The sequence below is a fragment of the Pinus tabuliformis genome, chromosome 3_1 (assembly GCF_031772625.1).
Source record: "Pinus tabuliformis cultivar Carrire ecotype Pingquan chromosome 3_1, CPIR1, whole genome shotgun sequence".
NCBI lineage: Eukaryota > Viridiplantae > Streptophyta > Pinopsida > Pinales > Pinaceae > Pinus > Pinus tabuliformis.
Genome location: NC_142301.1, coordinates 65,094,885 through 65,111,521, shown reverse-complemented (window position 1 = coordinate 65,111,521; position 16,637 = coordinate 65,094,885). Strand labels below are relative to the sequence as shown.

General features: G+C 35.0%; 1 long non-coding RNA gene across 1 annotated transcript in view; it reads left to right on the top strand.

The window, feature by feature from the left end:
- The window catches only part of LOC149185801 (uncharacterized), a 42,355-nt gene extending 27,059 nt beyond the window's left edge, over positions 1 to 15,296 (top strand). Inside the window, exon 4 of the long non-coding RNA XR_016255661.1 lies at positions 15,134 to 15,296. This is a non-coding gene — a long non-coding RNA (uncharacterized LOC149185801). The remainder of the gene's footprint in view (positions 1 to 15,133) is intronic.
- Positions 15,297 to 16,637: the final 1,341 nt, after the last annotated feature.

Sequence of the window (16,637 nt, the reverse complement as noted above, 5' to 3'; positions counted from 1 at the left end):
AATTGAAACAAAATATTTTGCTATTTAATCAAAAGTTGCCATAATAAAAAACTTAAGATGACATTTTAACTAGCGTGCCCTTTGGGGGTTTTTATTTTTATTCATTTTTCACATGATTTCTTCTATTCAACTTTTTTTTTCCTCTATTTTTCTTTCCTTTTCTATTTTCATAATTTTTTTTGTTTTTATTTTCTTTCCTTTTTCTATTTTTTCTTATTTTTTCTTTTTAGGAGGATAAAAACAACTAAAAGTAAAAGATAAGTTACAACATCCCTTGAGGTAAATAGTTAGATAATCATTCCTTGATCACTATACTTATAGGACCTTAACACCACACATGAACCAACACTTGAAATACTCATGGTTGCCACACAAGAATCATCCACAAGAGTTTCCACTATCAACTATGCCCTACACTCCTATCAGGTCCGCCTGAAATCGCTATCGCCAGTCGCAATGCCCTTGTGCCGCAGTTCCCTTTGTATTTATAAAAATACATTAAAAACACTGGAAATCCCGATAATATGGCTCATATCGGACTTGAAATAATTATGCAATGGCATTTACAACCCTTTCAGGTTTGGTTGAATTGCATCAATGCATATATATATGGCCTCACTTCGTCGTATTACTCCGACGCGATATTACGATGCGATTGATCACAATCACGTATCACATGGACCCGGGGTCTTTCCATATGGCATGGCCTATGCCGACGCTGATCCGCCGATTTCGGTGATCGCAACGTCGCTTAGCCCGGGGTCCTGCCTTAAGCCCCATGCCATCACCAATGTTGATTCGCCGATATCAACGATCGGCATTTTGCATCGGCCAGGGGTTCTCCCTTAGGTTATATACAAACAATCCTGCCTCCGACCCGATAAGTTGGGGATCAGCAATCAGGGGTGCTTCCCCTTTTCACTTAAATCCTCTCTTTTGTCCTCGTTTGATGTGATTTCCCTTTTGAAGCGTTTTTCGCCATTTTTAAAGGATTTTGCCTCTTTTTCTAAGGAACAAATGGTGTCTTCTTTGAGTGATAACTTCCGCATCTTAAGTCCTTTTTTCCCATTCAAGTTGCAGCAGATTTAGAAGGGAAGGATCTCTGCAATGGGGCTATTTCCAGGAACTTCCTTGGAATTTAATTTTCCTCAGTGAGGGACACAGAGACGTAGGAGTCTGTCCAAAATCCATTTTGGATCAAATTCCTCCTATAATTCTTGTTTTGTAGCCCTCAATTCGTTTTTCAAGTTGAGATGTTTCCTGTAAATCTTATTGAGTTGTCTATGTAGGGGTAGTGTTCTCTTCAACAAATTTCTAGCCTTAAATAGTGTTGATACATAGTTATTCAGGTGATCACGTATCTTCTATTTATCCCTTTCATCTTGTTCTCTAATATTGATGATTTCACCCTGAGATTTCTTCAATTGCTTCCTTAGCCTATTGAATGTTTTTTTCTGTCATCCAACTAAGTCTTTTTCTTCCCTTGCATTGACTTTTATTTCAGGGCGATTTCTTTTTGTAGCTTCAATTTCCTAGCTGAATATCTGGTTATAGGGATCCTTGATTCTGAGGTCTCTAGCTCATGGATTTCCTCAATTTTTTCCTTCCTTTTACCTTTCAATGTGGAGACAAGTGAATATTTCTTAATTACTAGTTCTGCGTTATCCAATTCAGATGAGTTTTCCAAAATATTCTTCTTCAACTCCCTATTATCATGTTGAAGTTAATCAATGACTAAATGGGCCCTTTTCAATTGCTCCTGCAGTTCCATAATCTCTTTATCCCTGTCATCTAAATAAATATTCTCTGGTATGGTGTCTTGAACTTCAATAGGTTGTTAAGGTATTTTTTCAATGGGTAGCCTTTTTGTAGCAGCTCTTGTGTGTGGTTATCTGGAAAACCCCATCACCTCACGAGAGAAATGAATCTTTCTTCCTTTTTGCCTATCATATTGATCAACTAAAGTCTATGGCCTTTTGAATGAGCCTTCTACTGTTGGTTGAACATCCTTTTCCACTAATTAGGGTGTATCAATTTTTCTCCAGGGACTATCGGACTATCTGAAAGTTCAACTGTCAACTTGGATGAATCCAAAAATGCTTTTCACGACTAATTTTTCTTCCTCAAGTCTTCCACCACTAACAATTTTATCAAGGGGAAATGAAAGATACTGTGCTCCACTTGACTCTTCTTACCTTGAACCTTATCTTCCATCTTACCAATGCTCCTAAACAAGTAAAAAGGTATATTTAAATGATTTTTACTTGTAAAATGCATGAATAACTTGAAGTGATATTGATAAACCCTCCCAAATTTTCCTTTACAACTGAAAAGTTTTTGAATCAACTTGAGTAATTTGTTGTAAGGTTCAAGAAGATATTCCCTTGGCACGATAGTCCCATATTCTTTGTTTTTATACTTTGCCTTTAGAATATATTTGTAGTTGAATTTATCTATTGGCATGTCCTTGAACCATTTTTCTCCATGCAATTGGATGTTTTTAGTTGCGGAGATATTAACCTACGAAACTAGTAAAATAAATTCTCCAACCTTGTATTCCTCCATTGAAATTTATAGCAAATTCTCTAGTCATCTGAACACTGTAACCCTCTATCTTTTCACAAAACTTGATGCAACGAGTCTGCTCAAATGCAACCCTAGTAGTTGGATTTGAATTCACCAAGGTAAGATATTGAGGTTCAAATATGACTATGTCACCCCCTCTATACCTTTTCTTCCTCTTTGATGTTGTCATGGCCCATAATGAAAATTCCTAGGGTTTCAAAATATAATGACAATGCTCAACAATTTAGCACAGCAAGAATATAACAATAATGGAATTAGGGTTTGGTCGATGATTTTTAACAATATTTTGAATGGAAAATGCCTATGTTTAAAAGCTTAAACTACAATAATTTATGTCACAGACCAAACCACAAAAACTATTTATTTCTGTACGTAGAAAATTTACCAAAACACATGGGCAATGAGGAAAGAACAACGAGTTAAAGGCTATGTGGGTTAAAATATTGTCTGGGTGATCTCCTCAGTTGTTAAATATGAATTAGACTTCAAAAAACCTAAATCATTTTAGAAAAGCAAAAGTTGAAACCTCGATGTGGTCATGGTGGTGAGAAAACCTTCGGTTTGCGGAAGTGGAGCAAATCCCCTGTAGTTAAAATGTAGCGAGATCTTGTTAATATTCAAGGCATATGAGGAGGATGAGTAGTGTGCTTGATGGATTTTTTGAAATCTAAAACAAATCTTTATAATCTTCCACGCAGTCTGGAACTTCTTTCAAGCGCAACACAAAGGAAAAGTGCAACAACAACTTATTGTTAGGTCCCTATAATACTAGTGATGCCCCCATTAATATTGTAATTGTATCCCTTATTAATATTGTTGTGCCCCTACTATCGCCATATTGTTATTACTGTGTGCCATAGAATCCATCTATTGTTATTTTTGTGCCTTTATATTATTATTGTTAGGTCGGCTTGGTTATATTGTAACCCCTTAGAGTGCTATTTATAGAAAGGAGGTTTTGTCATTTGAGTCATCCAAGAATTTTTCATTTATGTAATCTAAAGGAGGTTGCGCCCTCGAAGAGGCTAAATTCTAAGGCGTTGATCTATCTTTTCTATCTTTTTGTGAGCTAGTTTGAACATTTGGTATTAGAGCTTTAGATTCTAGGGTTTCACTGATCCAAATAGGTCATCGTGGCATTTTCTCTATAACATTTTTTCTGCAACATTTTAGAAGCGACAAAAAAAAAGCATTTGATATGAAATCACACTGAACCTCAGGTCTAAATTTCATAGATTTTTGCACTATATTTGCAGAGATACGATTTGAGGAATTTGGTCTTTTTGCAGACTCCTCAATTACATTCCAAACAAGTGACCTGGGGAAAATCATCATAACTTTCTCTCTAACCATCAGATTGAAATTTTGTAAGGAGGTGTAGAAAGAGGACGGACTGTAGTTTCTTGTATATATTTTTTAGAGCCAAAGGTCAAAACAGTGACACATGGCACTTCATACAAGTTTGCTCTTATGGAAAGGTCTATAATGAGGTCATCTTGGGATATGTGCATAACTCTTCTTTGGAGAATCCAATTTGGAGCAGACTGGTGGCATTGCAAAGAGGATGCAGAGGGCTACTACAGGTCACAATTTCAGAACTGGACAATTTGAAATTACAGAGATATATCAAATTCAATATTGAGCTCCTACAAAGTGAAAAAAGGTGTGTATTTTTTTTAAATTTTTGCATAAGCTTGGTTTGAAAAATTAGTTTGAAGGAATTCAAAGGGCATAGTAAAGCATTATTATCGATAATTGATACCCCAAGGAAAGAAAATGCAAACACCTAGTAAGCAACCCGAAAGCTCTAGCATGACTCATGAAGAAGAGGAAGAAATGCAACATGATATATCAAAATTAGGAGACCAAGTGCAACAAGTGTCACTTGCACAAAAAGTAACATAATCTAATATGGATGGTTTAAAGAAAGATGTAAAAGCTAAGATGGATGGTTTAAAGAAAGGTGAAGAAGCTAAGATGGATTGTTTAAAGAAAGGCGTAGAAGCTAAGATGGATGGCATGGAAGCTAAGATGAATGGCATGGACGCTAAGATGAATGGCATGGACGCTAAAATGGATGTCATGGATGATAAGATGGAAGAATTAAAGATAAATTTGAATAAGTTGCTACAAGAAATGGTCACTAATGGTGAAAGGGTAATAAAGGAAACTCGTGATGAGAACAAAATAAGTCTTAATCATGATTCCATAGACTCTAATGTTGGATCGAAGACCCATCATATTCCAAAAATCGATATGAAGAAGTTTGATGGCAAGGATCCCGCAACATGGATATTATATATGGAGCAATTTTTCGATCTCAATAATGTGCAAAACACACAAAAGGTACATATTGCAACTTTATATTTGGAACCAAATCAGTTTGTATGGTATCAATGGCTTTGCTCTCGTAAACAAATTATCACATGGGAAATTTTTACGAAATAATTGACAGCACATTATGAGGATACAAAAAGCAACACTGTTTTTAGCCAATTGATAAGTCTCAAACAAAAGGGTTCAATAATGGAGCACATTGAGGAGTTCCAAAAATTGAACATAAGTGTAAAAAATATTCCAGGGGAGCATAGGATTGATGTGTTCATAGGGACTTTAAAGGATAATATCCAACATGATGTTCGTCTTTGGGAACCTAATTCATTAGAGAAGGAATTTAGGTTAGCAAGAAAAATGGAAAGTAAAATTATGGCAACCAGGAAGCATACCACTCACAACTATAAAGATGGAAGTGTTGTTGCCCATAGCCTTCCACAATCTATAAGGTTGACACCACAACAATTGGAAGAAAAAAGTGAAAAAGGGATTTGTTACAGTTGTGATAGCAAATACACCAAAGGTCATAAGTGCGTGGAGAAGAAATTATTCTACATAGATTGTGAAGAGGAAGAAGAAAAGAAGCAAGAAAGGTCAAAAGAAGAGGATATACTCTAGGAACAAAGCCTAGATAAAGAAGAAATGAATCCGACCATATCTTGTAATGCATTCGCTGGAATTACCAGTCCTCAAACCATCAAGATAGAAGGACAAATCAAGAAGAAAAAGGTAATAGTGTTGATTGATTCAGGAAGCACCCACAATTTTATTCATTGTAAGATAGCAAAAGAATTGAATTGCTTCCTATATCTAGCACCATAGTGTCAAGTGATGGTTGCAAATGGGGGAACGGTAAATTGCTCTGGAAAGTCCCATAATATCAAGCTATCCATGGGAGAATATGTATTGAAAATTCCAATGCTTTCCATTCCAATGCAAGGTGCTAATGTTGTACTAGGAGTCCAATGGCTACAATCCTTGGGTACAATAGCTTTTAACTTTCAAGAACTTTTCATGAAATTTTATGCGGAAGGAAAGGAAGTTGAATTAAGGGGTATTGCACGGAAACCGAGAAAGATAATAAGCTCTAACAGTATGACAAAGCTTCTAAAAAAGGAACAACGGGGTGTAATTGCACAATTATGTTCGCTAGATGTTTCCACATCGAAATCATCTATTTCTCTAGATCTCCAAAAAGTCTTGGATAATCATTCCAAGGTATTTGAGACTCCCAAAGGTCTCCCACCAATTCGTGATCATGATCATGCTATTCTTTTGATTCTAGGAAGTGTTCCTCAAACAGCAGGCCGTACAAATATCCCTATGCCCAAAAGAGTGAAATTGAATGTATGGTTGCAGAAATGCTTGAGGTTGGTATAATTCAACCTAACCAAAGTTCTTTCTCTGCTCCAGTAGTATTGGTGCACAAGAAGGATGGATCATGGCGCATGTGTCTGGATTATAGGGAGCTCAACAAGCTCACTATTAAAGATAAGTTTCCCATTCCTATCATTGATGAATTATTGGATGAATTGCATGGATCAATTTACTTCACCAAGTTAGATCTTCATTCAGGATATCATCAAATCAGAATGAAGACTCAAGACATTCTGAAAACAGTATTTAGAACTCATGAGGGTCACTATGAGTTTTTGGTTATGCCTTTTGGCCTTACCAATGCACCTTCTACATTTCAAGGTTTGATGAATTCCATTTTCAAACCCTTCCTTAGAAAATTTGTGTTAGTATTTTTTGATGATATACTAATCTACAACAAATCTTGGAAGGATCATGTTGAACACGTTGACAGGGTGCTACAACTATTGGAGGAGAAACAATTATATGCAAAAAGATCCAAATGTTTCTTTGGAGTACAAGAGGTGGAATATATGGGTCATATTATATCTCATGTAGGAGTTAAGGTAGACCCTAGAAAAATTAAAGCCATTAAGGAATGGGAAATCGACACATCCATAAAGCATTTGCAAGGATTTCTGAGGTTAACAGGATATTATCGCAAGTTTGTTAGGAATTATGGGAAAATAGCAGCACCTCTAACAACATTGTTGAAGAAATATGCATTTTCATGGACTCCATAAGCAACAAAGGCTTTCAAATATCTTAAAGAGGCAATGTGCCAAGCATTGGTCTTAGCTAGACCAGACATCAAAAAAACCTTTATTGTGGAATGTGATGCTTCCGGAAATGGAATTGGTGTTGTTTTAATGCAAGATGAAAAACCCATTTCTTTTGAAAGTCGTCTAATCAAAGGATATATTTACACAAAGCTATTTATGAGGAGGAAATGTTGGCAATACTACATGTACTTAAGAAATGGCGACCCTACCTAATGGGAAGACACTTCAAGGTAAAAACGGATCATGATAGCCTTAAATAGTTTTTAGAACAAAGATTATCCTCTGAAGAACAACAAAAATGGGTCATAAAGATGTTGGGTTATGACTTTGAAATCATATACAAAAAAGGGAAGCAAAATGTTGTGGCAGATGCACTCTCAAGAAAGAATGAGGATGTGGAAGCATTGTTATGTGCCATTTCTATTATCCAACCAGATTAGATAAATGAAGCAAGGGAGGAATGGAAGAATGATGAAGAAGTGTGGGAACTTATTCGAAAGTTACAACAAGATTCCAGTACATCTAATACATTTAATTGGAAAAATGTTGTGTTATGGTACAAAGATCGCTTATACCTATGTAATAATTCCCAACTGAAACAAAAGATTCTTCTAGAATTGCACGCTCCTCCCTTAGGAGGGCACTCAAGATTTTTAAAATCTTACCACAGGGTTAAGAAGGAATTCTTTTGGGATGGCCTTAAATCGGATATTCAAAATTTTCTCGTGGAATGTTTGGTATGCCAAAAAAATAAAGCTAAAACAATTAAGGCACCAGGTCTAATAAAACTTTTATCCATTCCAAGCCAACGTTGGGAGGAGGTTTCAATGGACTTTATCATAGGTTTACCCAAGTCTGAGGGAAAGAGTGTGATCATTGTGGTAGTTGACAGACTTACCAAGTATGCACACTTTTGTGCATTATCACATCCATTTAAAGCGAGTACAATTTCTACGGCATTTATGGAAACAATTCAAAAGATACATGGAAACCCAAAGATTATTGTGAGTGACGGAGATCCCACTTTTACAGGAAATCTTTGGACAGAATTATTTTCTTGTCTTGGTACTCAGTTAGCTCATAGCTCATCTTATCATCCTCAATCTAATGGGCAAACGGAGATAGTAAACAAATGTTTGGAAGGATATCTTCGTTGCTTTGTATCTGATATACAGACACAATGGGTCAAATGGTTGCCTCAAGCTGAATGGTGGTATAACACTTCCTTCCATGGTGCAACAAAAATGACCCCATTTATGGCACTTTATGGATATCAGCCACCATCCATCACATCATATTTTAGAGAAAATTCTAAGGTTCAAGCAGTGGAACATCACATCGAGCATCAACAACAAGTTCTCCAACTCTTAAAGGATAACCTCGTGTTGGCGCAGAATAGAATGAAACAACAGGCAGATCAACATCGCAGTGAAATAAGTTTTGATGTAGGTGATTGGGTATTCCTACGGCTACAACCATATAAACAAATGTCCCTCAAGCAAGCTAAGAAGGATAACAAATTGTCACCAAAGTATTATGGTCCGTACAAGGTGTTGCAAAAGATTGGTACTATGGCATACAAATTGGAGCTTCCTGCAACTTCTTGAGTGCACCTAGTTTTCCATGTTTCATGTTTAAAGAAGGTTATAGGTGACAAGCTCCCAGTTCACACAATATTACCAGAACTTGACGAGGAAGGAAAAATTATATTGGAACCAAAAGTAGTCATAGAAACAAGAATTTGACAACTATGAAATCGATCCATTTCAGAGTATCTCATCAAGTGGAAGAATTTATCCGTTGAAGATTCCACATGGGAGGATGAGAATTTTATACAGAAGCATCCAAAACTATTCAAGCGTTGAGGTCAACACTTTTTTGAAGGAGAGGGCATGTTAGGTCCCTATAATACTAGTGATGCCCCCATTAATATTATAGTTGTATCCCTTATTAATATTGTTATGCCCCTATTGTCCCCATATTGTTATTGCTATGCCCCATAGAATCCATCTATTGTTATTTTTGTGCCTTTATATTATTATTGTTAGGTCGGCTTGGTTATATTGTGACCCCTTAGACTCCTATATATAGAAAGGAGGTTTTGTCATTTCAATCATCCAAGAATTGTTCATTTATGTAATGTAAAGGAGGTTGCCCCCTCGAAGAGGCTGAATTCTAAGGCGTTGATCTATCTTTTCTATCTTTGTGTGAGCTAGTTTCATAACACTTATGGTGACAAGGATATGATGTACTATCTGATTTGACCATGCAACTCATTGAAAATACATCACTGAATTGTCCCAATAATGAAATACCAAACCAATTATTGCCTTTATCCATGACTTGGATGACACATTAACCCTAGACTTACTAAATATAGACCTTTTAAGAACTTGATAACTTGATTTCTTTCACCACTCAAAACTTTAGTATATCCTATCCCAAATTGACACTAAGACTTGATCTCTATGAGGTCATAGCAAGAATTTACAAATTAACCAAAATAATAAAAAGACCAAACTTGACTTTGATTACTATAAGGTAAGACTCTAACAAATATGATATTTCTATTGTATCATCTACAACCATTCATCAAGAGGTAACAAGTCTTCATCAAATTTAGCATCAACAAATTGAATTGTTGGATTGAACATAACATTGACTGCTCCAATGGTAGCTTCACTCTCATCAACAAGCAATGTTGTTGGATTCACCAAATTGTCATTAGTAGGTTTTGTTGCTAGATTAACCAAATTGTCATCAACAAGCTTTGTTGCTAGTTTTACCAAATCGTCATCCACTTTTAGTTCTGCATAGTAGAATTCACAAGCATCTATGTGCTCCTTCTCTTCTTCTTCTACAAATTCTACCTACACATCATCCACTTTTGGGTGAGAAAAGTGGGATTCAACAAAATTTTCATCTCGTTTTAGATATGCTACTATAGAACCCCTTAATCTTCAACTTCAATGCTCCCTCTTACACCAAAAATCCTCTCAAGTGTGTTCAAAGCCTCCTTGGTTGTCTTTTCATCTATAATTAGGAGTAGAGTGTTGTCATCTAAAAATTATTTTCTGCATTTTAATGTGAAGGAATTATTTTTCCTCTTCACTTCAAATTCTTCCAAAAAAGGCTTCACACATATGTAGTGCTTGTTTTGAATTTCATAGTCTCTTGGAATTTCCCATTTTTTGACCACTGACATAATGCAATTCAACAAGAAAATGTACTTGTAGACATAGCAGTTGTCTAGAACAAAAACATCTTTCCAATGATTTCTCTGTTGCTCAACGTTGAAAAAAATGGGTCTAGAAATTTTCAGGGGTGAGGCTTTTTATAAAAAAAATCCCAATGCCCAAAGCTAATTGGAACAATGCCCCTTTATTCTAATCTCCTTTTCAAAGCTTTAAAAAACCTCCTTAAAAAATGCAATGCTCCCTTTTTTTTCTATAATTCAAGTTCTTGTTTAAAACAAACTTTGAATAAGAAACCCATTTTTTTTTAAATAAGGCACTCAAAAACATTTCAAGAGCAGTCAAAACATTTCAAATCTCCCTTTACACCTTTTTTTAAATCCCTTTTTTAAATAAAAAACTCCTTTTAACATGAATTTTAACTCATTAAAAAGAGAATTTATTAAAAAATATGACAACAACCTTTATGTTTTTTTTAAAACATACCACGAACATTCACAGGTTCACTCATTTTCCTTCGTGCAAAACAAATTCATGGTCGTTTGAACTTCATGCAAAGATGACTTCATGGAGCCCTTGATAAACGTCATATGCTCCTTTTTTATTAAAAACATTCATGATCCTCGCAACTTCTGATAGAGATAAATTGCACAATTTTGCGCACTTTCTCAACTTAGTTGCATCAATTTCATTTTTGCTGAGGTGCTAAAGTAAGGCAATGTGCTTTCTTTACAGATGCACAATTGGCACATTTCGTTTTCTTCATAGGTGTGAAATTCAAGCTACTTTCACACTTTTTCCTTGGCCTCTTGTCTATGAAATGAGAGGACACTTGCTGGAAGAAATTTGAGATGTTTCTCTCAAAGAGTTTCATTTAACTTGACTAAATGAAACTGAACTAGGACACTTGGATGGATGGTTTTGACACCTAATAAGTGGTTAGTGTTAGATTCTCCAACACTTCGATCATATCTATGAGAAAATGAACTTTCTTATGAATACAAATAAGCTTGAATGGGATGGGGTAACTCGAAACTTGACTATCTCATTAAGGAAATTTACGAGCTTGTTCATAGGCTTGATAAAGTAAGAATATGATGTCAGACCAAATAGTATACAAGAACTACTATAAGGACTATCTTTGATTTGGTCCCAACATAAAGCATGGATATGTGATCTTAAGCAATGATAATCATTGGAATGTCCAACTTGCATGAAAGTTACACAAGGGTATGGATAAGACATGAAAGGTTCTCTCACAAAGTTCAATATCTCCCCAACAATCTACCACATTACCAAGCTACCACATCAAGTCTTGTCACATTTCCATATGAGTCTTGTCACATTTCCTTATGTTATATTGCCATAAAAATATCAAATAACAAAGTCATGTGGGAATTGTAAAAGTCAATATGAGTGTAAAGGTCATGAAGTAGTAGAAGAGTCATGGGGGAGTTCAAGGATCAATTTCCGATTTCTATAAATGTCTCCTTGTACCTCTAAGTAAGGGGGATTTTGGCACGTGAGACTTTTAGCATAGTTGTTAATACTTAGGTAGGTGTGAGCACTCTAGCTCTTGGTGATTGTAGACTGAGTTGTGGTGAGGCAAGGAGGCTATCTTAGAGATGATATGAGCATTGTACCTTCCACTATTTGATTTTGATGGACTTGCTATACATGTACTTGGATTTGCAGTAGTATCAATGAGAAGCTCTTAATTCTTGGCATGGATTCTTGTGCATTCATCTGTTAGTTGTAATGGCTATCCAATACTCCAATTATCTGTGCATGTTTGCATTCATGTGAATTATATGTTGATGAGATAATTCATGTCTTATTGCTCATATGTCCATTCGAATATTCACTCTTTCATTTCACACTAATGCTAGTATTGAGTTGTAAACTAATTTGCAATTAACCTATAGTACTTTCTTATTCTACTATGTTTAAGATGGTTTTAGTAGCTAACTTCTCTTGAGATGTACTTCTTCTTGTTGTTTTGTTGTTATATTCATGTATCTAGTATTACAAGTTTGTCATTTGTGGACTATTTCGTCCTCATTCTCTAGGTATTTCAAACTTGTCTTCACCCTAACATCTCTTCACTTGAAATCCAAGAGAAAACAATCATGGTGGATTTCATGCCCACATATTGGATGAGATTCCTATCCCAAAAGTTCTAAGGTCTAATTGGGACTTCACACGATGAAGATCCCTTTTTTTTTAAGTTGGCAATACAGGTTGCCCGCTCAACAAGCTTGTATGTTGATGTCACCATCTCTTGGCATGATTTTAATAGTGAGATAGGCTAATGTATACAAATCATGTATACCATTACATAACACAAAGCCTTAATTTGTCCATGAAGTGGTCCACATTAGCTTTAGAATATCTACAATCTCAAACTTTCTCCTAAAAACAATGTTAGGGTTTAAAGGAAGGGCTTCATGAAACTTCATGAAACCCCTTTTCAACCTAAAACAAATATAAAGCGGCATGCCATGGGCTCTCCACCACCCTTCAAATGAATGGTTTAAAAAACTAAATAAGAGGGAAGATGATGAGCTATTGGCAACTTCAATTCATCACACCACACCCAAAGAATTCTCTAAGAATAATCAAGGTTTTGAATTCAAAATTTCTTCCTTAAATGTTTACATTCCTAGTCTATTTATGAATCCAACTAATATTATTGCATAGAAAAACTTGAAAATGCTATATATTATTTTACAAGATAAAACTATATATATCCTTAAAGACATTACCAGGAAAAATGTATTTCTAAAAGGATAATTAACAAAGTGATTTTGTTCAAATAAATTTTCAATAACTTAAAAAAGAAAATAATCATTATAAAGACGACCAAAACTAAAGTATGCTGTGAATAGAGAGTATAAGACACATAAAATACACTAATTTTCCTTAAAGAGTATACAGTGACAAGTGATACAATTCAAGATTATGGTAAAAGTCCACTAAAAAATAAGGGTTGCATGCAAATTATGCTAAAAAGTCATTGCAAGAGGAAAGTCCCGTCCTATGATAAAAGTAAAAGAATAAGAGTTGCATGCGAAATTATGCCAAAGGTCATTGGAAGAAAAGGGTCCCATGATAAAAGTAAACATAAGCACTTCACTCCAAATTCTTACTACCTCCAATAATTCGTAGCTCATTAATTCACGTTTGCTGATTTTTCAACGAATTAAATGACATAGGTAATGTTCTAAAACTACTCCACGCCAAACCATAAAAAATAAATCATCTGCTCTAAGTCACTATACTATTTATTTCTAGTAATAGAGTCATTAGTTGTCTCTTGAAAAGTGTGTGAATTATTTTCATTGTACTATTTACTTCGAATAATATATTAGTCACTCTGTCCGGAAAAGTGTACTGATTTGTTCCATCTATTCAAGAGTGTATGCGCATTATTTTTTTTAAAGTAAAAAAGCTGGCATCTTTTCACTTTTATTTTTCCTTGCGCTGAAGAGGAATAACTCGTCTGCCCAATTGCACGAACGCGAGTCGTTACATCGGTAGATAGGGCAAAGATTTTCGTGTTTTTCTGCTGAATAAGAATAACCCGTCACTGTAGAGGGGCCAAATTTTTTGTTTTTCTAAGCTGAAAAGAATAACTCGTGTGACCAATTGCGCAAATGAGAGTAGCTACATCTGTAAAGAGGGCAAGGAATTTTTTTTGGCTGAAACTTGTCTACCCTATTGCGCCAATAAGTGGAAATAGCTACATCTGTAGATCGGGCGTCCATCTATGTCATCCTCCTGACGCTGGACTTTGCATAATTGACGATGCCATTATCGTGACACTCTTGTACATTTTCCCTAGTGGGATGAGAATATCAGCTTCGACTTGAGATGAAAAAAATAACGACACGGAAGAGGCCACAAAACTTGACCCTGTTTGGGAGTGTAGATGGTTTTCAAATCCGAGTTTGGAGTTCGCCTGCTTCTATATAAGACAGCCTATGGCATTGTATTTCTCACCTCTTGCTTACGGAATTTGACCTACTCCAGTTGTAGGTATGGTTGTATATTTCGTGTAACCTAGGTATTGTTCTATATTTCTATTATGTCAGATATCAATGATTTGCTCATATTCTATGTCCACGTTATGCATTGATGCACAGTTACGAATGATTTGCTCATCATGTTATGTATTGATGCACACTAAGTGGGATTTGTTGGCTTTGAAGGTGTTCCAGTTTCACCTTATTGATACCATCCAGTATTCTTACTAAGCCAACAAGATGAGCAATTTCCAACAGGCAGGGCGGAACATCAGCGGCAACAACAACAAGGTCGACCGCAGGCACAACAGCGGCGACAAGAACGTCGTAGGCCGCAACGCCAAGATCCAAGGCAATCCCATCATCGGCGACAACAGCGGCAACACCACCAACAGCGGCAACAAGAACACCCAGATTCACGGCAATCCCGTTAACGGACCCATCAACGGCGATCCCATCGTGGGCAACAACAACAACAGCAAGAGCAACAACACCCTGAACAGCAACAACAAAGGCAAGGGCGGCAGCAACAGCCCGATCAACTTCTAGAGCAACTTATAGCACCAGGTAATGGCGACTTAAGCAGACCAAATTAGACTAAGTGGCCTTTGTTTTCCTCTCTAAAATTTATGCTATGCTCTTTATTCAGCGCAATATATGCACAAATATGTCATGGTTTATGATTTCGGTTTCTTTTCATCTGCAGAAAGACCTAATGATTTTCTTTTTTTTTTTCTTTTGCTTAATTACACTGTTATTGTTTTGCAGGTATGGGAAAGAAAGAATATATACAGTCGAAGATTATCTGTTTATCTATGACTATGTGTTGATATATAGATAGTTTAGAGATATATAGGCATCTCCATATCAATTCAACGGCTGAATGGGCATGGCCATGGCCATGGACAGTTATGTCATTATGGTCATGTTAGCCTATGCAAGATAGATGTGCATCAGATATATATTGTAATTTTGATTTATGAATTAGTAAACTACATGCCTGGTTACTTTGTTTTTAATGGCTCCGGTTGTCTTACTTTACTTCACTTTAGAATAAGTTACTTGAATGAATAAATAAATAAACAAATTAATTCAAAAATTATTGATCAAAACTAAATTTAAAATACATATTTTTTTAAATATAATTATTATTATATATTTATATACATAATGAAGTATTCCCCTAAACCATGGTTCTGATATATTTTCTAATATCATTAAGTTAAAAACCAAGTTCACTATGTAATTGGTATATTCTAATAAAACGTTTTCACTTATAAAGTTACTAATATCATTAAGTTAAAAGCGGAGTTTACTATGTAATTTCTATATTTTAATCAAAAGTTTTCACTTATAAAGTTATTTTAAAGCATATTTTTTATTTCTAATTTTTGAAAAAAAATAACAAAATTGCAATGCTTTCGGCATTTCATATAACTTCCATAGTCAAATAGGCACGGCCATAGATGATTATGTCATTATTGTCACATTAGCTTATGCAAAATTGATGTGCACCACATTCACATTAGAGTTGGAAATGGATATATTGTAATTCTGATTTAAGTATCATTAACCATTTACTTTGTTGTGATGTTTTTAATGGTTTGATGCTCATACTTCATAATAAGTTAATTCAATAACTAATTAAATAAATTTAAAAATTTAATTCTTATTTAGCACTAATCTCACTTATTCTATGTTTTAAATCATGTAAAGTGATAGAGTGATTTTTAATAGTGGAATTATATTTATTTGAAAGATAATTCTTTTATGCTCAGTTTGGAATTGTTTTGATATTTATAGGAGGTAGTTATTCGATCTAAGATCAACTATACATGTAATGATTGTTTGAAGATTTGGAGAGTATCTTGAGACTCTTTAGTGTTCGGAACTAACTTTTATGCTGAGTTTGGAGTTGGTTTGAGATTTATAGGAGGTAGTTATTGGATCTAAGATAGCTTTATATGCAATGATTGTTTGAATATTTCGAGAGTATCTTGAGACTCTTTAGTGTTCGAAACTAATTCCATGGTAGTAATTTATGACTTGGTGTTTCGACTCGAAGTTTTGAGTCTTTTTATAAAGTTGAAATATGGACTTATATATGTAATGTAATTGAATGAAGTGTGTAATTGAGAATATGGTTTTGTGAGTATTTGTGAATACTATGTCTAGAATTTCAAGTTCTAAACATAGACTTATATATCTAATGTAATTGAATGAAGCCTGTAATTGAGAATATGGTTTTGTGAGTATTTATGAATATTATGTCTGTAATTGAATGAAGCGTGTAATTGAGAATATGGTTTTAGGAGTATTTGTGAATACTATGTCTAAAATTTCAAGTTCTAATTTGGTAT